Source organism: Chelonia mydas, chromosome 1 (assembly GCF_015237465.2).
Source record: "Chelonia mydas isolate rCheMyd1 chromosome 1, rCheMyd1.pri.v2, whole genome shotgun sequence".
Lineage (NCBI taxonomy): Eukaryota > Metazoa > Chordata > Testudines > Cheloniidae > Chelonia > Chelonia mydas.
Genome location: NC_057849.1, coordinates 79,021,075 through 79,047,770, shown reverse-complemented (window position 1 = coordinate 79,047,770; position 26,696 = coordinate 79,021,075). Strand labels below are relative to the sequence as shown.

Here is a 26,696-nt window from a genome sequence, read left to right as displayed (position 1 = left end):
GCCTCACCAGTGCCAAATAGAGGGGAATAGTCACTTCCCTTGATCTGCTGGCAATGCTCCTACTAATGCAGCCCAGTATGCCATTAGCCTTCTTGGCAACAAGGGCACACTGCTGACTCATATCCAGCTTCTCATCCACTGTAATCTCCAGGTCCTTTTCTGCAGAACTGCTGCTTTGCCAGTCGGTCCCTAGCCTGTAGTGGTGCATGAGATTCTTCCGTCCTAAGTGCAGGACTCCGCACTTGTCCTTGCTGAACTTCATCAGATTTCTTTTGGCCCAATCCTCCAATTTGTCTAAGTCATTCTGGACCCTATCCCTACCCTCCAGCATATCTACCTCTCCCCCCAGCTTAGTGTCATCCGCGAACTTGCTGAGGGTGCAATCTATCCCATCATCCAGATCATTAATAAAGATGTTGAACAAAGAGATTCTATATTCCTCACACACAGAGCCAGAGGCAGGGCAAGGATTACTTATAGGTGTAATTCCAGTATTTTTATTGTAAGTCAATACACGCCTTTTGAAGCAAGGACCAAAATGTATACCTCTGTGCAAAGAAAAGAAGGATGGTCCACTAGTTAAGGTGCTAATTTGGGGCTTGTCAGACATAGCTTCAAGTCCCTGTTTTGCATAGACTTCCTGTGTGACCATGGGCAAGTCACTTAAGTCAAGTGTGCCTCAGTTCCCCATCTTTAAATTGGGGATGGCAGTACTTTCCTATCTCATGGGGTGTTGTGAGGATAAATTCACTGAAGATACTGAGATGCTCAGATACTACCGTAATAGGGCTCTATACATTTAAAGTCACTACAACACTATATATATATATATATATATATATATATAGTAACAACAACAAAGAAAGGAGATTGTTATTTTAAACTTGGTAATATCACAAGTGAGCAGTTAGAAATATTCCATATTCCCTAGCTATGAATTCAAAACCCAGTGAAAACTGCATTTTTATTTTGTCACAGAAAAAGCTGTGATTTTACAAAAGACAAAAAACACAGCCATCCACACCCGGTTCTATTATTTGTTCATCCTAAAATATCTAGACCCAAAGTATTCCAAAAAGATGAAGAGAAAGACCACTATCCAAGAAGCTTGCCTGTAGCTAGATGAAGAGCTAAAGACTGCAGCAATTTGCTGTTGTAATTGCATTGCATAACACTGAAAATATCTTTCATTAATGTAGGGATGTATTGTGAGGCAGTATAATGCAGTGGCATAACTATGACATACATTTTTGAGCGCACGAAAATAAATAAGAACATAAGAATGGCCATTACTGGGTCAGACTAAAGGTCCATCCAGCCCAGTATCCTGTATTCTGACAGTGGCCAATGCCAGGTGCCCCAGAGGGAGTGAACCTAACAAGTAATGATCTAGTGATCTCTCTCCTGCCATCCATCTCCACTCTCCGACAAACAGAGGCTAGGGACACCATTCCTTACCCATCCTGGCTTATAGCCATTAATGGACTTAACCTCCATGAATTTATCCAGTTCTCTTTTAAACCCTGTTATAGTCCTAGCCTTCACAACCTCCTCAGGCAAGGAGTTCCATAGGTTGACTGTGTGCTGAGTGCAGATGAACTTCCTTATATTTGTTTTAAACCTGCTACCCATTAATTTCATTTGGTGGCCCCTAGTTCTTATATTATGGGAACAAGTAAATAACTTTTCCTTATTCACTTTCTCCAACACCACTCATGATTTTATAGACCTCTATCATATCCCCCCTTAGTCTCCTCTTTTCCAAGCTGAAAAGTCCTAGACTCTTTAATCTCTCCTCATATGAGACCCATTCCAAACCCCTAATCATTTTAGTTGCCCTTTAATGAACCTTTTCTAATGTACCATAGTTGTGTGTATATACACACACAACTATATATATATATATATATATATATATATATATATATATATATATATATATACACATACACACACATACACATATACATACACACACACACACACACACACCCCCTTCATAATATACCTCAATTATTTTAAAGAGGCACACCACAATTTGGACCTTTCAAGTGACACCCTCCAGCAGGTCTGAATTTGACGTATAGTATTCATAGCAACTTTCCTTGCCTAAACACACTCATACATGTATTTGTTCTCCTGATTCTTTCTGCAATTCATTCCTACTCTGCTTTCAAAGACAGTAGCAAGTCCCTTCAGTTCAGATGTGACCTGGATGCTAAAGAATTTCAGGGAAATAAAATTAACTGCATTCATGAGCCATCTAATCCCTTTTCCTTCTTGTTAGGAAAGAATGATGTTCTTAAGATGTTGGCATTAGAATAAAGCAACACAGTTTCAGTAAGTGCTGATTACCTAAGCAAAAGGATGAAAACAAGACTTGTGGTCTTAATAAAAACCAGGGGAGAAAGACTACGACAGGCTGGTTTTGCATGCATAGGCTAGCATTTATTCCATAGGGATTCAATTTCCCAAATCTTCTGGAGAAAAACAAATGATCCCTATTATTTATATGTCTTATATATGGAAGCCTTTATCCAGGCCCTACCATATGGAGTGTTTCTAGTTTGGCAGGCAGCATGAGCTTGTGGGCTTGATATCTTTGAATATGTACCTCAGCTGTGCACATAAGAGGCTACTGCACGTGCAGTCAGAAGACCAAGTATAATGGTGGGAACAACTACATTTGTTACCTATTGAAAAACTAGTTAGCAAATATTAAATTGCTTATGCACCAAACAACAGAACTAAACTAACTTGGCGAGTCTGGGTTTTGGCTCTATACTAGCCCACTATTCAAAAGAAACAGCATAGCCTTTTCTATGCCTTTAGTCAGTAAACGTATGGCCTCCTTCACCTTTCTCTGTCTGCAATAAGGACAGACTCCATTGGATCAGATTGTCGTCACCTGGTATATGACTCTGTTGACATCAAGGAAGCTAAAACAGTTTGCCTCAGCTGAGGGTTATTGTCATTTGAGAACAGCAGTAAGGAAATTGCTCAGATATATAGTAAAACAATGTAATGATGTTTATTTTACACAAAATAAGAATCAAATTGTCTTTATATAGATTAGAGAGAAGGCAGCAAATAAAGTGGGTTAAAATTTAATGTGCTTACGTAACACTGACAAACATCAGCGGGCGGGATCGAACCTGGGATCTAGTGCATGAGCCTCTACTGCATGAGCTAAAAGCCATGTGGCTGTTAGCTAAGGCTGTAAAGCAGACTTGTCTCTCTCTCCCACGCTCTCTGGATGGGACCAGAAGGTGTGTGGGTTACACTTAAACATACGATCTATTACAAGACCTGCTAATACTGTAAACTTATGTGAAAAAAAGTTTAAAAAAATAAAATTATCTGACAGCGTCCATCATAGCTATGGAGTGTCTTCTGGATTGTTTAGTTTCCGGTCACAGGACCTCTTAGTGAGTGTGACATCTCCCAAGCCAATGTGCATGTGCAGCTGGCAGCCAACTGAATTGTAGAGCCTATGTTCTTTGATGTGAAATGACATAAATGTCTGATGTCGCAAATTTACAACACATCTCAGCATATATTTAAGCCACAAAAATTCTGTGTTACAATGTATAGGAGAGTGTGAAATTTGGATGATGCTCCTTTTATCTGCTTTGGACGGAAGTAATATGTTAATGACAGTCCCAGATAAACAACCAATTTTCAGAGAAGTCACAAAAACAAAATATTAAATTGTTTACAAAACATTATAGAACAATATATAGTCCCCTGATAAATACAGCTGTAGCACAAACACTGTTTATGTCTAATTCACTAACACATGCGTATTCAGGTAGGCACAACTTATGCTGAGATATAAATGCAAATATCCCACCGTACCAGCAAATATGAAAAGGGAGACAAATCTTCCAGTATAAATCACAGCTATCTCATAGGTTGTCATTTGTATGAGAAATACTGAGAGACAAGAGAAAAACTATTTTTCACTGCTTAATAAGATCATGGAGGTCAAAGATTATTATAACTCTTTGTAGAGAGAGACAAGAATTTCAGAGCTCTATTATCTACTACAACTAGAAGCATGGGAAATAAAGAGGAACTATAATTTCTCATTTATGAAAAGAAATTTGATAAAACTGGTATTACGGAAACCTGGAGGGATGAGTCATATGATTGGAATGTTAGAATCACTGGCTATACCTTATTCTAAAAGGTAGGTGAATGAAATCCTAGCAATGATATAGATACTAGATACTAATACTAGATAAGGATGGTAAAATTGTCAACCATGATGCAGAAAAGGCAAAAATATTCAACAAATATTTCTGTTCTGTATTTGAAAAGAAGCAGCATAATGTAATTAAATCTCACAGTGATAATGAAATACTTTCTATTCTGTCAGAAACTAGAGAGGATGTTAAACAGCAACTATTAAAGTTAAATATTTTTAAATCTGTAGGACCAGATAGCTTGCACCCAAGAGAATTCAAATTGGGTGAGGACCTTTCTGACTCCAGGTCAGTTAGCCCGACGTCAATCCTGGGAACAAACATCGAAAGGCTGATATGGGATGCACCCAGTAAAGAATTAAAGGATGATAGCATATTAATGCCAGTCAAGGCAGTTGTAAGGAAAATAGAAGCTGGTCTACACAAAGTTTTACTGGCATAACTATCAGTTAGGGGTGTGGTTTTTTACTGACATAGTTATGCTGGTAGAAAGCCATAGCATAGACATAATCATAATGACATAAAGATGCCTTATACAGGCCTTGCTTATATTAATTCTCAATGGGAATAAGTGCAACCATTATATGTAACTTTTAATACTGGTAGAACTGTGTCCACAGTAGGGCAATTTTCACCATGCCAGCATAGTGAAAGTGACAAAACTTTTAAGTTATTGTTTTTTATGAGATCACAAGTTTGATTGATAAAGGTAATTGTGTTGACACAATATTCTTAAGCTTCTGTAAGACTTAATCCTGCATGACATTCAGATACACAATTAATGTAGCCCGTATTAAATTGATTAAAAATTGGGTTACTGGTAGATCTCAAAAAGATTTCATTGTAAATGGGGATCTGGTCTAGGCTCAATGCTATTCAATATATTTATCAGTGATCTGGAAGAAAATATAAAATGATTACTGGTAAAAATTGCAGATGACACAAAAATTAGTGGAGTGGTAATAAAGTTGTGAATACATCAGTTATATAGGCCAGCCTGGCAAGGTGAGTTCATTTGAACAAAATGCATTTTAAGACAGCCAAATGAAAGATCATATATCTAGGAATAAAGAATGTAGGCCACACTTACAAAATGGAGGGAGGAGAGGACTGATCTGGAATGCAGTGACATTGAGAAAAACTAAGGAGTCATGGTAGCTAGCCAGCTGAACATGAGCTTCCGGTGTGATGTTGTAGCTAAGAGGGAAAATGTGATCCTCAGATTTATAAGCAGGGGACTATTAAATAGGAATAAAGAGCTGTTATTACCTTTGTATATGACATTAATGAGACCAATACTGTATCCACTTCTGGAGTCCACACTTTAAAAAGGATTTTGAAATATAGAAGAGGGTTCAAAAAAGAGGTATGAGAATGATTTGATGTCTGGGGGAAAAACTGCTTTATAGTAAGGCTTAAAAAGATCAATCTAGTTTATCCAAAGGAAGGTTAAAAGATGATTTGATCACGGTGTACCTATACCTACACGGGGAAGAGATTTCTGACAGCAGACGGCGCTATAATGTATCAGAAAAAGGTATAACATGATCCAGTGTTTGGAAGCTGAGGCGAAACAAATTCAGAAGAGAAATAAGGGGCAAATTATTAACAGTGAAGGGAACTAATCATCAGAACAACTTATGTAGGGATGTGGTGGATTCTTCATCATTTGAAATCTTTAAACCTTTCTAGCTCAGACAGAAGTTATGGGCTTTATGCAAAGTTTACTTGGTGAGGTTCTTCAGCCTGCATTATGTGGGAGATCAGCTGCACATTTCTGAAAACATGAATACTTTGGTCCTGACAAATTATATTAGGAATATTATTGATAGCCCAGCATAGTATTCACCCTGAGTCATTTTAAATGGGGAAAGGGAATCAAGACTTTACAGGGGAACCCTAGGATATTCTCCGTGAATTTAAATTTAAACCTTAATATTTACTGTATCTGTTGAATTCCAAGTGCAAGAAATACGGTGCTTCAGAAACATTTTTTAAATGAGCCCCACTGTTCAATCATTCCTGGTAAAGATGACTTAGCAGTATCTAGAGAACAGGCATTTCCTTCAGAAGCAGGGAATTATCCCCACCTTCCTTTCTGTTTAGGGGAAGAATTGTAACAAGTAGTTGCCAGGATCACCTGTAAGCCCACACCACCACATTCACTGATTTGAGAGGTACGATAAAATATATGGGCACCAATGAGGAAGATCAATGGAAGTTCAGAAAGAAAAACGTTTGACATATAAAGTAATAATAACTAGTTTTATCTCAGCTAATTGCAAAAGAGCCTTCCCCAGCTACTAATTATCTTCTTAGGCTATTTTTTGTTTAAAAGATGTTAGAAGCTGAGTACATAGTACTAATGAGAGAATAAGTAGGAAGGGACTTCTATCTAGCTATAAGAAAAGGAGTACTTGTGGCACCTTAGAGACTAACCAATTTATCTGAGCATAAGCTTTCGTGAGCCACAGCTCACTTCATCGGATGCATTCAGTGGAAATGAATGCATCCAATGAAGTGAGCTGTAGTTCAGGACAGCTTATGCTCAAATAAATTGGTTAGTCTCTAAGGTGCCACAAGTACTCCTTTTCTTTTTGCAAATACAGACTAACACGGCTGCTACTCTGAAACCTATCTAGCTATATCATCCAGATGTCCTTATATATACACCAGAGAGTAAGTGTGTGTAAATGCAGACAAAAATCTGTTTCCTCCTGAATATTTTGGAAATCTGATAAACACTTTACAGTTGTGTCTGCAGTCTATCTGCTTTGAATGTGCCAAATGACAACTCCAAACAAACATAATTATTTGCAATTGAACTAGACATTTCAGATTTTCTTCTGAAAATATCTTGGTTTCTTTTCACGTGTAATTTTGTGCCTCCATCTGTAAACTTCAAATGCACTGTACACACCTAGCCCAGTGGTCCCTCCCCCTTCTCCTACATACTAGTGGCCTGATTCTGCACCATTGAGTCAATGGGAGCTTTGCCATTGATTTCAGTGGGTGCAGGATCAAACCCTATTGACCTAATCCAAATCTCAGTGACCTTGGATCAAACCCGTTGATTCTATTACTTGCTTGTTAAGTATTTCATTAAAATAACTGAAAAATGAAGTGATAATATTTACAAATATTTTAAAAGGAAGACCATATCTTATCTCCATGAGATAATATTAATATAGGGTATTATTCTTTATGCTTCTCTTCATATTGTGTTTAATAATGTTTTATTGCCACAAGTTTGGAGTGACCACAATAATCATGAGTCCCAGAGTCGCTAACACATTATGATGAACTTCCCACACAAGTAGCCACAAAATGTATAGCACTCCACAGCCTACCCGTTTTGTTTATTTATTCCACATTTCCTTTTTCTCTACTTATTATTCTGCATCCATTCCCCACTCCCTTTGAATGATATTAATTGCTATGGAAACAATAGGTCATCAGCCTCCAACTCTATGTTTATGTAGGGACTCAGTCAGTTCCCTCACAACCTGAAAAAGACCTATGGTGCTGTAAGTGGAAGTCAGGTGTGTGAGCATGGGGCCCTAAACTCCATGGTGGTTGTCACTGATATGGGCAAATTTGGAGAGATCTAGAACAGTCTGATAGTTAAAGAATGAGACTGGGAGTCACACCTCCTGGATTATATTCCCAATTCTGTCACTGACTCATTGAAGCACGAATTTACTAAATCCTGTTGAAGTTAATGGAAATCTTTCCATTGATTGCAATGGATTTTGGATCAAAGTTTTCATTTCTCATATGTTTTCCCATATGTAAATGTGAATACTGCTTCACAGAAACACTGAGGATTGATTAATGGTTGTAAAACATGTTTAGATCCTGAGCTGAAATGTCCTCTAGTGTTATTTGTTCGGTAGTAGTGCCTATAAACTATGACCGACATTTAAACCTCATTTTGTTGGGCACTGTAAAGATTGACTTGACAGAACTTATTTTTTTTAAATTATTTCAGTGAATAATAATGATGTTTATTTTAAGCATTTTTTTCTATCTTTATCCATTTAAATTTTCAGAGTTGCAGAAAATTAAATAAATTTTAAAGAATGCTTAATACCCATAAATGTTCAGACCTGGGAAATTAGGGGGAAATCAAACAATGGTGGGAGAGGATGAGACAATAATTATTTAATCACAGTAGACACTGAGATTCAAAATGTTAAAGCTTTTAACCTGTTAAAATGCAAGTTGTTAGGATCCCATGTCAACATATGCAAAGTAAATATCCAACTTTAATCAGTTCTCAGGCAGCATTTTGCTTACTTTGCCTGTCTGTAAATTTTGATTGTCATTGATGCAAATACTTTTGCATCACTTTGTCTGTGTACAGTGAACGATTACCAACATTTACCAATAAAAATCTAATCCCTCCAAGCCGATATATAGAGTAAGAGACAGTCTGTGCCTCAATGAGATTAAAATCAATAGGCAAGATGGGCAAACAGTGAGAAGGGAAGTATCAATATCTCCATGTAACATATAGAGAAATAAGGCACACAAGGTCACACAGGAACTGGGAATGGAACCCAGCTCTCTTGAGTCACAGTTGAGACCCAGTGGCGCATCATTACTCCCCAAGAGGATATAAAATTGTAAAATAGTATTGTTATTGTGGCATTTTAGCCAGCATCTCATTTTGCTGTAGATTACTATTGTTAATTGTGTTTCTTATGGAAATGCCTAGGGACCAACAAAGATAGGGGCCTCATTGTGCTAGACACTGAACAGACATGGAATAACATACAATCCTTCCCCCAAGAGTTTACAACTCTAACTAGGCAAGACAGACACAGTGTGGAGAAGAGGTCTAACATGCAGGCAGAGTGAAAAATGTGATGGCACCAAACTTCATAGAAGTCCCACGGTTTTTCTTTTCTTCCTTTTTTTAAATGAAATCAGTGGGGTTTAGTTAGGAGGAGATAAGCTGAATGGAAGGACAAGGAAAGGGACAAGAGACATATGGGAAGGGGGACAGGGCAGGGGAAGGAGGCGGCGGGTATAAGGGGCAGGTATGGAGTGAAGCTGAGGTGAAGAAGCTTGAGGAAGGTGGTAGTGAGGGTTAGGAATGGTGGGTTGGTGCCAAAGAGGCCATTTTCTTTGTACAGTACAAAACATATAGGGTTAATAGATAAATTATGCACCACTGAGCCAGAAATTCTAGGTGAACTTAAAAGACTGCAACACAAAACAAGGCGAAGGGAAATACCAGAATCATTAAAGATTATGTAAACCCTATAAAAATAGCATATGCATATAAATAATTTTGACATTTAAATGTCAAGCTCATTTTGTGACAACAGTAACTGTCAAGTGTAGATGCACCAACCTTTCTGTTCATCTTTGACATATCAATTAAATATGTAATTTTAATTTTTGCTTTTCATATTTCGGGGCTTTGCTTTATTGTGTAGGACTTGTCATTTATGTTTAACACAGGCACATTATTAGCAGGACTAAGGAGTTTTTAGTGAAAATTATACTCATTGTGTGAACACAAATTTTTAATTTTATTGGTTTGTTTATTAGGTGTACCAGAAGCGCTGATCAGGATAAGGGCCCCATTGTACTAGGCACTGTATAGTCACATTGTAAGACACTTAAATACATTACAGCCAGAGGCACCATTCCTGCAGTGAGATCTGCTGGCCTGAGATCTCTGCTCATGCTGAGTTCCATGGCAGCCAAAGGAGCACCACACAGATGCTGGGGTCTGTGAAAACAGATCTAATTGCTAGATCAGGGCTTAACATGACAAGTACAGTCAACATCTGGACAGTTTTAAATGCACACACAGCCAGAGCCTTTGTTATTTTAACGGAATAAAGGCACATTAACTGTGATTCTATTTACCCATAATTATTAGGCTAATTTCTTGTAGGTTTCACAAAAAGACAACGTAAACTTTTGAGGCATGATAAAAATATGAAAAAAATATTAAAGGCAACCCCCCCCCCCAACTATATTATTATAATGTTAAGCTTGTATAGTTAAAGAAACTTCAACTTGAAAATCATATTTTTCAAAGCCATTATTAGCTTCTACTGTAACTGGTAGCACCTTAGGAACCTATCAGTGAAATTTGTTTTCCAGTTGGATTTGAAATTCTCCAGCTTCACAGCTTATTTTCATATATTAATTCCTCTGTCAAGCCAGAGGGGCTGTTCAGACATCCTGATACTTGCTGCTTACATGTACCAGCATGAAAACATCATCAGCCTCTTACACCATTGTGGAAGTGGCATGCACTCTCCCCATGCTGTTTACAGGGGAGAATGAGAAGAGATCAGCTGCTCTAATTTCCGAGTTAAATGTGTAAAGTGAGACATATTGCTTCATATATCATTGTAAAATAGCATTCAAGGAGAAGAGGGCCCCATCCATGCAATATCATACTAGGGATTCAGTTGGGCCTGCAGTAGCTCCTCCTACCAACCATCATGGAAGTTTTGGGGGCATCCAACTGGCTCATCTTCTTCTGTCTTCACCCCGTAATGGAGGGGTGCTCTAAGCTCAGCTGCCCTACTCTTTCCCACAACCATATCCTCTTGTATTTCTGAGAAAATCCCGAAAGTGACAACAGCACAGGCTTGAGGGCAATGTTCCCAAGGCTACCCTGTTTATAAGATGATGTTTATAAGGGTATGTCTACACTGCAGCTGGGAGCATGCCTAATTCTGCTTGAGCTAGCGTAATAAAAATAGCTGTGCAGATACTCTGGCACAGGCTAGCCACCTGAGCACACACACACGGATTTGGGGGGTGGGGGTGCTGCTTCCCATGCCACAACGTCCACATGGCAATTTTTAGCTTGCTAGGTCAAGCAGAAGTAGCACAGTCTGTCTACCCTAATTCAGTACATTCTTTTACCAACTGAAATCATTTTGCAAACATGGGAAATCTTGTTTTGTCATAGAACTCAAAAATGACTAATACTTTTTACTCAGACTTTACACACACAAATTCATGGTGACAAAGTCATGAAAATTTCTTCCTGAAAGGTGAAAGATTTGAGACATTAACTTAGGAACATCTAACACCAGGAGCTTATAAACTGTTTTGCAACTGCAATACTAGTGTTCACTACCATTCACACTAGAACTAAAATAATTAAGAGCTCACATGGTTTCTAGGGACTGATCCCAAGCTTACTGAAGTCACACCATTATTGAATTAGGCCCTGACCCTGAAATGGGTCTGCCCAACCAGATCTAATTGGAGGAATAGGGCCTTCAAGAGATTTGCTCAGCTGGTCCCATATCCTTCTGGACAATCACTAAGCTCATATTTCAAAGGACTACTGAGAATACAGTATGAAATTTTTTCAGTACTCAGTTCATTGCATATTTTGTTCCTGGTCCTGCAAACCCTTTATTATGCATGTTGTCCTGAGTTTTTTGCGTAGCTCCATTGACATCACAAAGCCAGACAAAACAATGTGACCACTCTTGAAAGTTTTTGCTAGATCAACACCTATGTCCTCTGCCTGTGGATTTCCTTTCCATTTAGGGTTACACGTTCAGAGTCTTACAGTTTATAAAACTCAGTCCTATTTACTTAGTTGTGGTTTTAATTAAGTTTATATTACTATCAAACACTCTGTGGCACTTGTATGAAGGGTGCTATAAAAATAAAATGAATTACTGAATGAAATGTTGGATGATGGATGGCTGAAACGCATTTTAATGTACTCTCAAAAACTGTATGTTGGACCAACTAAAAAATTCTGATTTCCTGGTATGGATGAAAAGCTTTTCCATTATTTAAAGTGACACATTACTACGTGTTATGAGATATCCTACAAATATTAAAGGTCATTATTATGCCATAATTTTATTCCTGGATTTCAGATAGTGCCACCTTACATCTGTTTCAGCAATTGCAGTAGAATGGGTGACAAATTTTACCCCTCTTTTTGCTTACTGATTTGACATCCCAGGTGCAATGACTACAAAAACACAGCACTTAGAGGGCCAGAATTTTGAACTCTGATTCTTCGGACCCACATGTATTATCTTAAACCAGAAAAATCAAAGCCTGATAAAATAGCAAAAGAGTTTAGTATTAGCCACTCAGACATTTTAAAAAAAAGCAAATTACAGATGGCATTTTACAAGGTCAAATGAAAACCTAGAAGCTCTGAAGCAGAAAATTTAGTCATTTGGGGAGAAAAGATTTTATGAAACTTTCTAGGAGAGTGTCATGTGACAATGGTACAGAATCATAAAGAGGGTTGTTTTTGTCTAACCATGAACAAGGAGCTTTACTAGAAATAAGGAAAACAGCCCTCTCTCTTTTTCTCTGCCTCAGAGCTTTTGCCTAGAACTTTCCCCAGATCTGCCCTGCCTAGCTTCCTGGTAGATATATAAGCATTTCACATCTTTTACCTAAAACATTCATCATCACTAGCACCTTGAATTATGATATACAAATCAGATCCAACACCTAACATGGTAAACAGTCAGTCAATCTCCCACAAAACAGTAGAGATCCTTAAAAATCTTTTCAGTTTCTTTGTAAAGAAGTAACACTACCTCTGTATTCCAGGTAATATGAAGGGAATATTCCTTTGTTGTCAGGATTTAATTGCAAACACTGCATGTACTCCCACAGCTTTGAGAGTTGCAGTGAGTCACTCACTGCAAAACTGAATCTATGTTCCAGCTAGGAAAAACTGAAGGAAATTGCTATTTCTGGTGCTTCCTTTATCCTGCAGTAGCACAAGAGGGAGCTCCATGTATTGGAAAGAAAGGCGTGTTATAGAAATGTGTCTATTTTAAAGGCATTTACAACATTTGTCATCCCAAGTGTTGACCCATGATAACTTCAATCCATGTACCTCCAGTATATGCCATAATACATTTAGAAAGGAAGGATGGTTTTGTGGTTAAGGAACTGGACTCAGAAGATCTGGTTTCATATCCCAGCTTTTCCACAGTCCTTCTGTGTGATCTTGAGTAAATCACTTAATCTCAGTTCTCCATCTGTAAAATGGAAATAATGCTACTTCCTTTCTCCCACCCTTTGTCTGCTCTAGCTCATGGCCACATAGTACAAAAACATACACACAACACCACAAATCCTCTAGTGAATAGCAAGAAGCATCCATTGTATTCTGCCATTAGCATTTGTTAGCTGGCTTCTGCCAGGTCCAGCTTTTCAAAATTGTTTCCATATATTAAATCTGCACAATAGTCAAATGGGGTTAAGGGAGGGGATTATATTCTATATTGTGGCCTTTAATGTAATGTCCGCATAGATACTATGACAACTGAGGTGACCCATTTGGTACACTTTAAACCTCCGCCATACTTCTGAGTACTGAATGAGAAAGCTGTAAAATAGTGGGAAATACATGGTTTAATTCTTGCAAGGATATCAAAACTATACTAATACGGACAGACTGTCTGGTGCTAACTATCGAGCGGATTTTTCAAATTTGCACCCTCCCGGCTTATATGCATGGAAGTCTAGCTCCCAACTTATGTGCACATCATGAGTTGCATAAACATACATTAGTTGGGCACCAACCAATGGATTTAAAGATCTGAAGAACTTTTCACACTGGCAACACAAATACTTATTAGTTTAAATTAATATTAATCCATTCTCCTGTGGTAGGGATTGGGAGCGGTGCAGAATCAGGATGCTCAGACTTGAGAGGAGGGAGAGAGAATGCCTTATAGTATTTGCCAGTGATTTAGTCTGGTTGATGCAAGGAGCAGAGCTGATGGGATACAGCTGGAGGGATGGTCACCAGGAAGTGCAGTCTTTAAAGAAATCAGGTAAGGAAAAAAAAGAAGGAAAAAGTCTTCATTTCTCTCTGGGACTCTGAAAAAGGCTGAGAGAACTTCCATTAGAAAAAAGTCATTTAAAAAGAATATAGCTGCAAAATAAATTTTAAAATAGCCTTGAGAGAACCAAAAACATCTCAACAACATTTTGTGCAGTGTCCTTTTAAAAGATATAATTAGTCTCTGTTTTTACTTTCCCATATCTTAAGCCTTGATTGATCTCCTGCCATCACTCAAGACACCCCGCCATAGAGACTCTTTGGCTAAAATAAGTGCTGAGCAGAATTATAGTTCTTATGTATTGCATATGGCAAATTAATGCCAACCAGTTCTGAAAAGTGACTGCTTATTGCAATTTTATCGGCTGCTTACATTTAATTACTGGTAAAGTATAAAGCTTAAAACACTTGAAAGCTTGAAATGGAGTAAAATTGTTCCTGTTTGCATTTCCATGATTTTCACCTGAAGGTGGGTGGCTGTTGTAGATTGATTTCATCAGTCCCTACTGGACATTTAAGTGCAATGGGAGAAATCCTGGCCCAGTTGAAGCCAATGAGAATTTTGCTCAGGATTTCAGTGAGCCCAGGATTTCACCTATGTATTGGGCAGGTGACAATCAGCCTTTAAGAATTTCTGAGTTCAAAGATCTCTGAAGACATCTTCAGACATGTAAATGGCATGGCCCATGATAAATGTTCTTACTTTGTTTCGATGGACGTGAAACCAGAGTAGAGTGACCAGAAAGCAAGTGTGAAAAATCGGGACAGGAGATGTGGGATAATATATAAGAAGGTACATATATAAGAAAAAGCCCCAAATATCAGGACTGTCCCTATAAAATTGGGACTCTGGTCACCCTAAACCAGAGCAGGACACCAATTATTTGACAGTAGAACAACAGAACACAGTCAGGATCAACCTAGTAAGGTAAGTTTCAACTATATTTCCCTCACTGCCATGCTTTAAATTAGACAAGGCAAGAGGATGCAGCACACCACAGTCTTACAAGCCTGTTTCTTTAGGTATTATAATGCAGGTATTAAATTTGTTCCCATTGTCTTGTGCATTTCACATATATCTGGCAGGTACAGTTTTCAAAGCAGTTACAAGATATTAAGCTCAGTACTATATATTTTTTTATATCCTTTATCAACTAGACAAACAGATTTACTTGGCAGGCAATCTTGCAATTTGGCTTTTGAGGCAAATGCTTTTAAATTTAGCAGCTCGGTTCCTCCTCCTTGCACATGGAGACGTCTGAGCTCAACGTCCAGGTTCTGTAAACAGAGGATACGCTCTATATCAAGCAAGGTTAAACTGTAAACGGCCCTCCACATGTTGAGTTGGGCATGCTTCCATCTCATGAGTTATTGTCTGCATTGCTGCAACACAGTCAGAGTGTGGACAGGAAACCAGGCCAACCTGGTGCATAGGTGTGATAACTCTAGATGACCCAAAAAATAGCCAGTTGAGCCTGGTCCATGATTTATGATCAAGTGGACAAGGAGCCAGCTGCAGCAATGGACTCCTGAATTTCCATAGTGTCTTAGAATCTCTTTCCCATGATGCTTCCATTCTATAAGAATGTAGTTAGTATTCAGCTCCCTGGCAGTGCTGATCACTGTGCATGGTAAAGGGCCAGTAGTACTCTTGTTCAGAAGTGCACGAACTGCCATAACAGAGATATTGAGAGATCAGCCATGGTGTCATGCCCTAGTCTTTAAGAGTGGGATTTCTTCCCTGAATCAGACCTTTGAGTTGATGCTGCATGTTGTTTCCTGTCTGAAAATGGAGCATCAGTCAACCAAAGATGTAATTGGTTGGTTTAATCTGTTACAGCTTTTGCTACCCGCACACTCTAGAACACTCACCTTTCCCCAGTTCCTAGGGCTGAAGGCTTAGCCAGTTGTTTTAGGTGCTCCCACCATTTCCCAGTTCCTAGGTCTCTAGGGGGAAAGCACCTACCCTTACCCAATTCCTAGGGCTCAGGGCATAATCTTCTGTGGGTTTGCAGGACCTTTTACTGGTGAAAGAGCCTTACACGATAATATCTTTATCCTCTATTTATTAACAGTTACCAAGCAGAATACACATGCTAAGCATACAATTCTATGCTCACCAATCCTGATCATGCAGGTGGATTTTCCCTGTTAGCCAGTCAAGGTCAGTCTTGTCTGGATTCTGATTATTGCACGTCAAGCTGAGTGTGGTAACTGCTCCCCAAAACTGCAAATTCAGGTGGAACAAACACCCAGCCACTACAGATGTATGAAGGACTGAAGGGTCTGCTCCCTAGGTGGTTCCCAATAGTTTTTATATCAAGATTGTATGGAGAAAGAGATTAAGAACATAAGAATGACCATATTGGGTCAGACCAAAGATCCATCCAGCCCAGTATCCTGTCTACTGACAGTGGCCAATGCCAGGTGCCCCAGAGGGAGTGAACCTAACAGGTAATGATCAGGTGATCTCTCTCCTGCCATCCATCTCTACCCTCTGACAAACAGAGACTAGGGACACCATTCCTTACCCATACTGGCTAATAGCCATTAATGGACTTAACCTCCATGAATTTATCCAGTTCTCTTTTAAACCCTGTTATAGTCCTAGCCTTCACAACCTCCTCGGGCAAGGAGTTCTACAGGTTGACTGTGTGCTGACTAAAGAACTTCCTTTTATTTGTTTTAAACCTGCTGCCCATTAATATCATTTGGTGGCCCCTAGTTCTTATATTATGGGAACAAAAATAACTTTTCCTTATTCACTTTCTTTACACCACTCATGATTTTATAGACCTCTATCTATATTTTATAGACCTCTATCTATCCCCTTAGTCTCCTCTTTTCCAAGCTGAAAAGTCCTAGCCTCTTTAATCTCTCCTGACATGGGACCCATTCCAAACTCCTAATCATTTTAGTTGCCCTTTTCTGAACCTTTTCTAATGCCAGTATATCTTTGAGATGAGGGGACCACATCTGTATGCAGTATCCGAGAGGTGGGCATACCATGGATTTATATAAGGGCAATATGATATTCTCGATCCCTTTTCAAATGATTCCTAACATCCTGTTTGCTTTTTTGACTGCCGCTGTACCCTGCATGGACATCTTCAGAGAACTATTCACGATGACTCCAAGATCTTTCTCCTGATTAGTTGTAGCTAAATTAGCCCCCATCAGATTGTATGTATAGTTGGGGTTATTTTTTTCCAATATGCGTTACTTTACATTTATCAACATGAAATTTTATTTGCCATTTTGTTGCCCAATCACTTAGTTTTGGGAGATCTTTTTGAAGTTCTTCAGTCTGTTTTGGTCTTAACTATCTCAAGCAGTTTAGTATCATCTGCAAACTTTGCCACCTCACTGTTTACCCCTTTCTTCAGATCATTTACGAATAAATTGAATAGGATTGGTCCTAGGCCTGACCCTTGAGGAACACCACTAGATTCTCATTTTCATGTGTTCCAGGTGAGGTCGGTATGTCAGGAAACAATCAAGTTTTACTCCCAAGTATGTGACAATTGGTTGAAATGTCAGTAACCTTCCTTGTACATGGATTGAGATAGGTTGATTGGAAAGACAATATTTAGATGGAACATAGTTGCCACTGTCTCCATTGCTGGAAGTAAATGCTTAAAATGTCCAAGATTTGGCTTAGATTCCCTTCAATCCTCTAGAAATTTTTTCAAGTATCAGCAATACAGATGTCATCATCATATACATACTTCTTGGCCTAAAGGTTGTATGTGTATACATTGAACAAAAGGGAAGCAAAAACTGATCCTTGTGGAAGGCCATTGTGGAGCTATTTAAGACAACTGATTTCCAACCCAACTCATGGGATGAAATTTCAGTTGCTAATCATTTATTGGATGAACACCACCATCGACCTACAAAGAATAACTTGCCAAACAGAGTTGTAGACTGCCTACAGATCAATAAGGACTCCACCAACTTCTTTTCCTGACTCAAATGCATTTTCTATATCTTGAATCAGACAAAGTATCTTATTTCGGGTGCATCATTCCCATCTGAATCCAGCCTGAATACAAGGCAGCTGAGGATCAACCACCTCATTAATCCACATCAGGATTATTCTGCCCATCAGCTTGTAGATAACACACAGCAGTGAAATAGGTAGGTACATATTTGGGTCTGTCAATGGTTTCTTTGGCTTGGGAACAGCTACAGCCTTTGCTTTGTGCCGGACTTTTGGGGTGCTGTAATCCTGGGTATAACTATTCAGAAATTGAAGCAACCAGATTTTGCTGGTTGGCCCAAAGCGAGAGATGAACTCGTGCATATTATCAACACAAGGAGCCTTGTTAGATTGTAACTGATGTATAACCATGCTGAGTTCTTGATCAGTAAAAGGAGCCATCAGGTTCATGTCCACACTCAGAGCCAGCCAACTCTGAGCAGCCACTGTTTTAACTGCATGGCTGAAATCTTCATCTTGATTAGGAACTCTGCCATTGGCCACTAGGTGGATTGCGATGCAGTTTGCTGTGATTGGGTATTCCCTCTTATCCAGTCTAGAATATCCACTCAGTCTCTTAATAGTTTGCCATGCTTTGTGACCGGAATGCATGAAGTTTAATTTGGAAACTGTTTCTTTCCATCATTCTTGCCTGGATTGTTCTAAGGTGAAAATGGTCTCTAGTTTTCCTCAAAAACAGCAATGCCCCAAATCTTTTCTTGTGGTGGGGAAAGCCTCTAGCAGTCGGGAGGCAGTGGGACATTACATTGCTAAAAATAGCAGTGTAGATGGGGAAGCATGGCTTGGTGAATAGAGAGCTTTGTAAGGTATGTACTTACATATATACCCTCACTCTTCAGACATGTCTTTACTCTACTTTCCAAAGCTGTGCCTTACTCACTACACTGTTATTTATACCCATGCTAGGTGAACTACACAAGTAGGTATACTATATGCCACCAAAAGAACCATGCAGTACAGGTGTATCTTAAGGGTCCGGATAAGATGGGTAAGACACGAGTTGGCCAGTTGGCAGATGGAGGTTTGTAGACACTGATAAGAGTCAGGTCCTTCACTTTAATAGCTTGCCATTCAATAACATCATTTGGACCTAAGGATGAGACTGGAGTTGCTGGAATACCTTCCCTGACATAGGCTGCTATCCGGTACTGCCTGTGATGGAGGTGAGACACAGCAGCAAAGCCAGGAATTGATAGTTGAGTATCAGAAGTAGAGTATGTTTCCTGAAGCAAGTTGATGTGTGCTTCATTTTCTATAGCCAACTGGCAGAGGATATCCCTTTTTGGCAGCTGCAATTCCCTCAATATTGAGGTGCAGCACAGTGGCATCAGTTGGGGAAAGGAGGCAAATACTGTCCCCAAACGTTTTTGCACTTGCTCAAAATTCCAGAAAACGAACATTATCTGGTTACTAATAACTTAATTGTGCATAATCATTGGATGCACAATTAAGTGGTTCGTGTTGGTTTTGTGCCAAATAGAAAAAGGGTGATTTTTGCCAGAAGTTAATGGCATTTCTGAAGAATTTAGAAAAATTTAACAGAAATTTCTTGTTAAATTCTGAGTGCAACAGATTAAAATGTCATTTGATGTTAAATCCTTTATAGTCCCCTTCTTTTCTGTACAGAAGGCAAGAAGTTTTTTCAGTTTTTGATGACAGCAAACTGATTCTACCAAGACGCTTCAAAATGAGGAGATTTTTTCAGTTTTTGACCATTTCTACTTCTTTGCACGGGGTTCTGCAGAAAGCACATGCCAAACACTTGATTGTCTCATACAGACTGAATTGTCTAGTCTGACCTCCTAGGTGACACCAGGGCATAGAACTTCCCCCAAATGACTCCTAGAATATATCTTTTAGAAAACATCCCATCTTGATTTTAACATTGTGGCTAATGGAGAATTCACATGACCCATGGTTAGTTGTTCCAATGGTTAATTAGTCTTAAAACGTTACTCTTTATTTCTAGTCCAAATTTGTCTAGGTTCAATTTCCAGCCACTGGATTATGTTATCCTTTTCTCTGCTAGACTGAAGAGCTCATTATTAAATATTTTATTTCTATGTAGGTACTTGTAGAGTATAATCAAGTCACCCCTTAACCTTCTCTTTGTTAACCTAAACTAAAAAATCTTATGCTGTGTACATTTGCTGCCATACCCACAAGCTACATCTTGTTTTAGTCAATACTATCTCAGATATGCCCAAACTTCCAAAATTCTTTACAACTCTATAAGCTTTGTATAGCTCAGTGGCCAAAAGCAATACCAGACACGAGTTATTTGTTCAAGTTCAAAAACAGTTCCAGCAGAAAGTTATTCAGCTAGAGCGAATGACATTTACCAAGTGGCTTTATTCTACCAAGCAATAAATAAGATAAAACCGCACTCAGAAGCCATTCTTGCTGTACTAGAAGCAGTCAGTACAGATCATTTGGGAGTTTCAGCTGTGGCAACTGCATTTAAAACTAAGCTAGAGTCTACTTCTTTCATATTGTATATGCTATGATACAGGAGGGCCAGGGAACAGTGGGAGAGTGCTAGAGGGGAAATATATATGTAACCCTTCTGCCTGTCAGAGTTGGCAGCAACAAGGGCCGGGTTCAGTATCTAGGGGTTCCATTCCAATAACACAATGCAAAACCGGCTCGAGCCCCCATCCAGTGACCTGGGACAAATATATACCACCCCAGCTTGGTGCCTCCAAGAAGCAATACTTCCCCTCTCGCAAGCACATAGTCTGAGCGTAGCAAAAAGCCTTTTAATAACAGAGAGAAACAATGTGGCATTATGTTGGGGAAACACTACCAACAGGATAACACAACCCATGAGCAAAAAAACCCACCCCAAGCAAATTGGGGCATGTCCTTTCCCTTTGGTTCTTGAGTCCAGCAACCCAAAATCACCTAAAGTCCCAAAAGTCTAATGACCCAAAAGTCTCTGTCCCTGTAGACTAGGGAAGGTGGCTGCAGTTTAATTGGAGCACATGCAGTCAATTAAGGCCCTATTAGGAACCTAACAAAACCCCCTGCTTCAGACAGAGGAGGAGGAAGGAGAGAGAGGACTGGAGCTTGGAGGTGTGCTGTGAGACTTGGAAAATTAGAGAACCGAAGTAAGGGAGACCCTGCCCCAGTAGGGGAGGGGGACTCCCTTCCCCAGCATCTAAGGCCTGCAGGTACCCCACCCAAGGGAGAAGAGGGTAAGAAGCCCCAGGGGTTGAGAAGTTCTGGGGCTCAGAGTGAGGAGCAAACCCAGACCCCTCCCCTGCTTCCCTCCTTTACCACCTTCCTGGGCCACTAGCGGGGCCATTGACACCCCAAGAACAGGGACAAGGGGTGGCATCTTAACTCCCTGCCAAGAAAAGCACAGATTCCACCAGACTAACATTGGCCATCTTGTCACAATGCTTATCTTGGAAAGAATACTTAGTGTGAAAAATGTATTATCAGTGCAGCTTCAACAAAGTGGACTTGTTTTATTATGTGCGACACACCTGATTAAAGGAACACAAATAACTATGAATCAATAAAATATGAAGTTGGGTGGGAAAAATAGTTGAACATGAGAAAGAATTCATTGCTGATGTTGGCAACTAATTGAATTTTGGGACACCTGCATCATTGCCTAAATGCTCTGCTCTGAAAGAATTCTGAAAGTTTCAAAGTTCATTGACTATTTATCGAACAATACTATTAGAAAAAAGGAATATTGATTAAATGAGTCTCAATACTAGATTTCAAAGGACTTATTTTGCTGTTCTTTACCATTTTATTTCTGTGTTCAACAAGCGTTTTATGGACAATCAGCAATTGTTGGACTCGATGGAAGCATTTGAAAAAGATTCCTCAAACTTCAAGGATTTCAAGAAATTGGAAGATTTTTTTCAGAATTTTACAGCTTTCACATTGACAAAGTACTTTGGAGATCACAACTTTGAGGCAAAATCATTTATGGCATCAATTGAGAAGGAGAAAGAGTAGAGGTTGGTTTGCTTTTTTTTAATCTATAAGGCAAGCTCCAAACATTGTCAGATGCATATTCAGAAGTCTTGAAACTAAATCCACTGACTTCTGGGAGGTCCTGTGAAGTGTGTTGCCTTCCCACTTTGGGTTATGAGTGCATCTGCTTAGATAATGACTGTGTAAGGATCTGTGGACTAGAATCTGAGTCTGCAGAGCCAGGGATAGCAGATATTCCCACATCCGGGGAGCATAATGGAGATTAGGTGCCACAGAAAGTACCGCCCAAAGGTTCCAGAGTGACAGTATCCTGTGGCCTTCTGATTGGTTACATGCATTATTTACTGGGGAGTGACTCAGGAAGTCACTGGGGCAACACAAAGACTTCTGGCCTGCTGTGATACCAGACCACACCTTGTCTTCTCATCTCCAGCCTCTGACCCCAGCCTGACTTTGACCTTGGCTCTTGCCTCCTGGTTCCAGCCTGTACTACCTCAGATCTCCAGTCTCTGACCCTGGCTGGACTCTGACCCTGACTCTTGATTATTGGTCCTGGCTCTGGAAATTTCTCCAGTCTCTGCTCCCTGACTACCATCTTGTGGCTGTCCTTGATGTGTGGACACGAGCCTAGTTGTGACGACTGGGCCAGGCAGCCTATGCCCTGGTCTATTACAGATTGTTTTCTTAGTTCCATGTAATTCTTTTCACCTGAAAGGTTCCTAAGAGCACTGAGGGTGGAATATGGCAAGTGTTTTAACAGCACATGCCAACAATACATAATTGTTTGAGAGAAAGCAAAAAAGAATATCACATCTTACTGGGAATTGTAGGTAGGCTAAATTACCCCCAATTGTATTTTGGTGAGGAGTCTAGAGTTAACAACCTCTACTCTTGAGAAAAGTGCCATGGGATTTTTAATGACCAAAACCAGTCAGCACCTCCCTTTTACATCTAACCCAAAAGGAATTCCTACAGCAGAAGAATGACGACAAGAACCATTAGTTCACTCTTGACTGAGAGGAAAAAGTGCCGGTACTGAACCTACCTTTCCTGTGGCAACTGTAGAGTCCACCAGGGGTGGGCGGGTTGGGAACTAGGGAGAGCATTTCTGACTGCAGCTTGCCCAAGGAAGTCACTACTTGCTGGAGCCTGCTGTTTGTGTGTGATTTAATGGAACCACTGTAGACTACCAGTGGGGAGTGGGATCTGGGGGGGAGGAAAGGAGAGGAACTGGATTGTGGGGTTGGCAATACTGCTTCTCCACCACCAGGGTCAGAAACCCCAGCTCTGGCGGGGAGGAAGACGGGGGAACCAAACAGCTGTTGATGTGTCGGAAAAGGCAGGAGCAGAAATAGTATGGGTATGTGATCTGAAACAGCCCCTATACTACCCACCCTTTGGCTTTTCTTCAGGTACTCCAAGGAGCTTGTAATCTGGCTCTGTGGAGCTACCTCACCAAAACCAGTATTCCCTGCCTCTACTGCCGAGGAGTAAGGCTCCATGTATGTCACGGAGGTCACGGAATCTGTGACTTCCAGAGACCTCCCTGACATTCTCTGCTTCAGCCCCAGGGGCTGTGGCACTCTGGAGCTGGCTGCCAGTGTGGCCCTGGCAGGGTTCCAGCAAAAGGCAACAGCAGCAACAGGGGACCCCCTGCAAGGTTCCAGCAACAGGTGACAGACTTCTAAGGGGGCCCTCCTCACGGTTCCAGCGATGGGCGACAGCCTCGTGCAGGGGGAGGGGAACATCTCAGGCTAGCGGGGAAATATTGTCACCCTGAAGCTCCCAGCCGCCCTGGGCAGAGCAGAGGAGCCCCCTGCAGCTTCCAGCTGCCGCAGGTGGAAGGGGATACCCACAGCTCCCTGCTACCATGGTGGCAGGGGAAACCATGGAGCCACAGCAGCAAAAGTCACAGACAGGTCACATCTTCTGTGAATTTGTGTTTATTTCCCATGACCTCTCCTAACTTTTACTAAAAATAACCATGATAAAATCTTAGCCTTTCCTATGAGCTATGTGCTGCAAGGCCACAAGGCCCCTACTGGCAACAAGTGGTACTGCACTTTGTTGTACATCAGCTACGCTATAGTCATGATTCGTGGGGCTTAATCCCACTTCCCCCCTAATGATCAGTTTTTCCAGGCATACATTTTGTTATGATAAAGTTATATTACTGATTTTTGTTCGTCTGATTTGACCCATCTTTTCTTGAAACAGTTAGTTGTTAAACTAAAAATACGCATTTCTCCCAATTCTTTTTTCTGCTTAACCACATTTGTGGTGATGGTATTTATTTTTACAACCATAAGTGATTAAATACATTTACTGGCTGCAGTCATAAGAATTCTAAGCAGGTTTCTATCTTCATTTAATTTCAGCAAACCAGGACATTTTCTTAATGCCTCAATACCAGGAATTTGTGGTGCTACATCCCTGAAATAATTCTTGTATCAGTTTGCTCACATCAGACCAGAAGTCTTTCAATTTGAGACAATCCCAGGAGAAGTCAAACTGAATACTGCACAGCTGAACAAGGAAAGAGAGCAATGTCACTTACTGATATTACTTCCTGGAATTCTGTATACTTTACTTTGCTCCTAAGACCACTGGGTACTGAGTAATGACCCAGGCATAAGAGAACACAATATATTATAGCCCTCACCTGGAGCCTTCTTTATGAAATGGAAGCAGCACACTGAGTTCAGTTAAAGTTGTGAGTGCTCAGGACCTCAGAAAACCAGGCCACTTCTATTTAAGTGCTTAACATTAAGCATGTGGAGTAGCCCCATTGACTTCAGTAAGATTATCGTGCATGCTTCAAGTTAAGCACATGTGTTTGTAGGATCAGGGCCATTGGTGCATAATTTTCAGTACCCTGAGTTTTGCTGTTGACTTCAATGGGTTCAGCATCACATTTTTACCATTTTGGACAATCTTCCAATCAATTTTTGTTTGTATGACTCTTAAAGAACGTCCATAAACATTATTCATGAAGCCTGAGTTTCAAAATTCTAGCGGAACTATGAAAGCTTGTAGAGGAAAATTAAGGATTAGCCAAAATCTAAAAGGACAGAACAAGGGCAAAAGAATCAAAGCAGGGCATCAAAGTAAAAATCATTTGTAAGGGAAAACTGTGAAGGCCACAAGTTCACAATTATCCTGTTTCTAGATGCCACATCGCTATAAAAGCATTCTTCAATGCATGGGCATCCCAGGGTTTCTTATTCACAATAGTCTGTTTGGTTTCCTTCTTTCAAGAACAAAACAAACCTAAGCAAAAAAAAAAAAAGAAAAAAAGAAAAAAAAAAGGAAAAAACCTGGTTTTTTTAGTCCCAGTTTAACCCCTGCTAGGTCTGCAGCATAGTTGAATAGATGAACTTAAAATGAAACAATTTTGGCATCAGAACAGAGCCATTATGGGATATTTAGTTACCATGGTAACAGAGGTAATAAGGCACTGTCACTAAGTCATGAAACTTCAAATAAGTGAATACAGACTTTAACAGGCAGAAATGCAGTATTATACATTGTATAAAAAGCCTAGTGACATACTTATCCTGGTGCTATGCTACCTGTATAATATAAACTACAAACTCATTAACTGAGTCCTAAAAACACATTCATGTCAGAAGCAAAAATTAATATTCATGCAATGTTAAGGGGGACAATGTCAAGACATCTGGCAGTTAAGTGTTTACTAAAGCAGACTTGTTGTGCACTTTATATTTTGTATGGTAGAACCCTTAACTTATGGAATTTTCTGGTTTTTGAGTGTTTATATTGTCTCATTGTTGAAAATAAAACGCTACATTCTGCATTTAATTTCCATGATATTTCGGGGGTGGGAAGGAGAGATGATTCCTCTGTCCTCACCCCACCAGTTGCACTGAGTGCAGCACTGAATCCAGGGCATGCCAATTCCTTCCCCTTGAACCAGATTAAGGCAGTATGTTCCAGCAGCCCCCCCCCCCCCCACTCACCGGTATGACCAGAACCATAGAAGAGGGAGCTTCCGAGATGGTCTATGGAAAGATCCTTGCTCCCGCATGTTTCTCGCCCCCCTCCTCCCACAATCTGGCAGCAGAACCAGCAGGAGCAACTTTGAGCGTGTGCACCTCTGACACAGAAATGAATATTTACACCTGGAGGTTTGAACAACAAACTCCAAACACATCTGATCTTATCAATTTCCTCCCTAACATCCATCAGCCTTGTTCACCACTCTTTCCTTTTTCTCCCCTTTGTACACTGACCTGCCTCATGTGGGGATTCCTCCCACACTGCAATAAATAGAAGCTTCACTGGCAAGTTTCACTTTCTATTACAAATATTTGCATAGGACTATTTTTAAACAGTTAGGCTGGGAATTAGGCTCTTTGTTGCTGCATATGTATTGTTAATTGGGGAATATACCATATTACAGGTTAGAATAGACCACAATTATGTGAAACCTTAGAACTACCATAAATAGGCAAGAGAGAGAAGAGAGAGAGAGAAAATATAGTACTTTCTTACTTTTGTCTTATAACTTCACTTACATACAGCTAACTCACAACATGCAACAAATATAGCAAATTAAATGTTACATACAATATAAATACATGAGACTAGATGGTATCAGGAGGCAGGCTGTGGCCAGCATGGTTTGTAACAACATCGTTCCATGAAACAAGCTGATAGTTCTGGCTGTAAGCAGTAGACT

General features: G+C 39.9%; 1 long non-coding RNA gene across 1 annotated transcript in view; it reads right to left on the bottom strand.

The window, feature by feature from the left end:
- LOC119565818 overlaps positions 1 to 26,354 on the bottom strand; it is an 82,314-nt gene extending 55,960 nt beyond the window's left edge. Inside the window, exon 1 of the long non-coding RNA XR_005224811.2 lies at positions 25,975 to 26,354. This is a non-coding gene — a long non-coding RNA (uncharacterized LOC119565818). The remainder of the gene's footprint in view (positions 1 to 25,974) is intronic.
- Between the last annotated feature and the right edge of the window lie 342 nt (positions 26,355 to 26,696).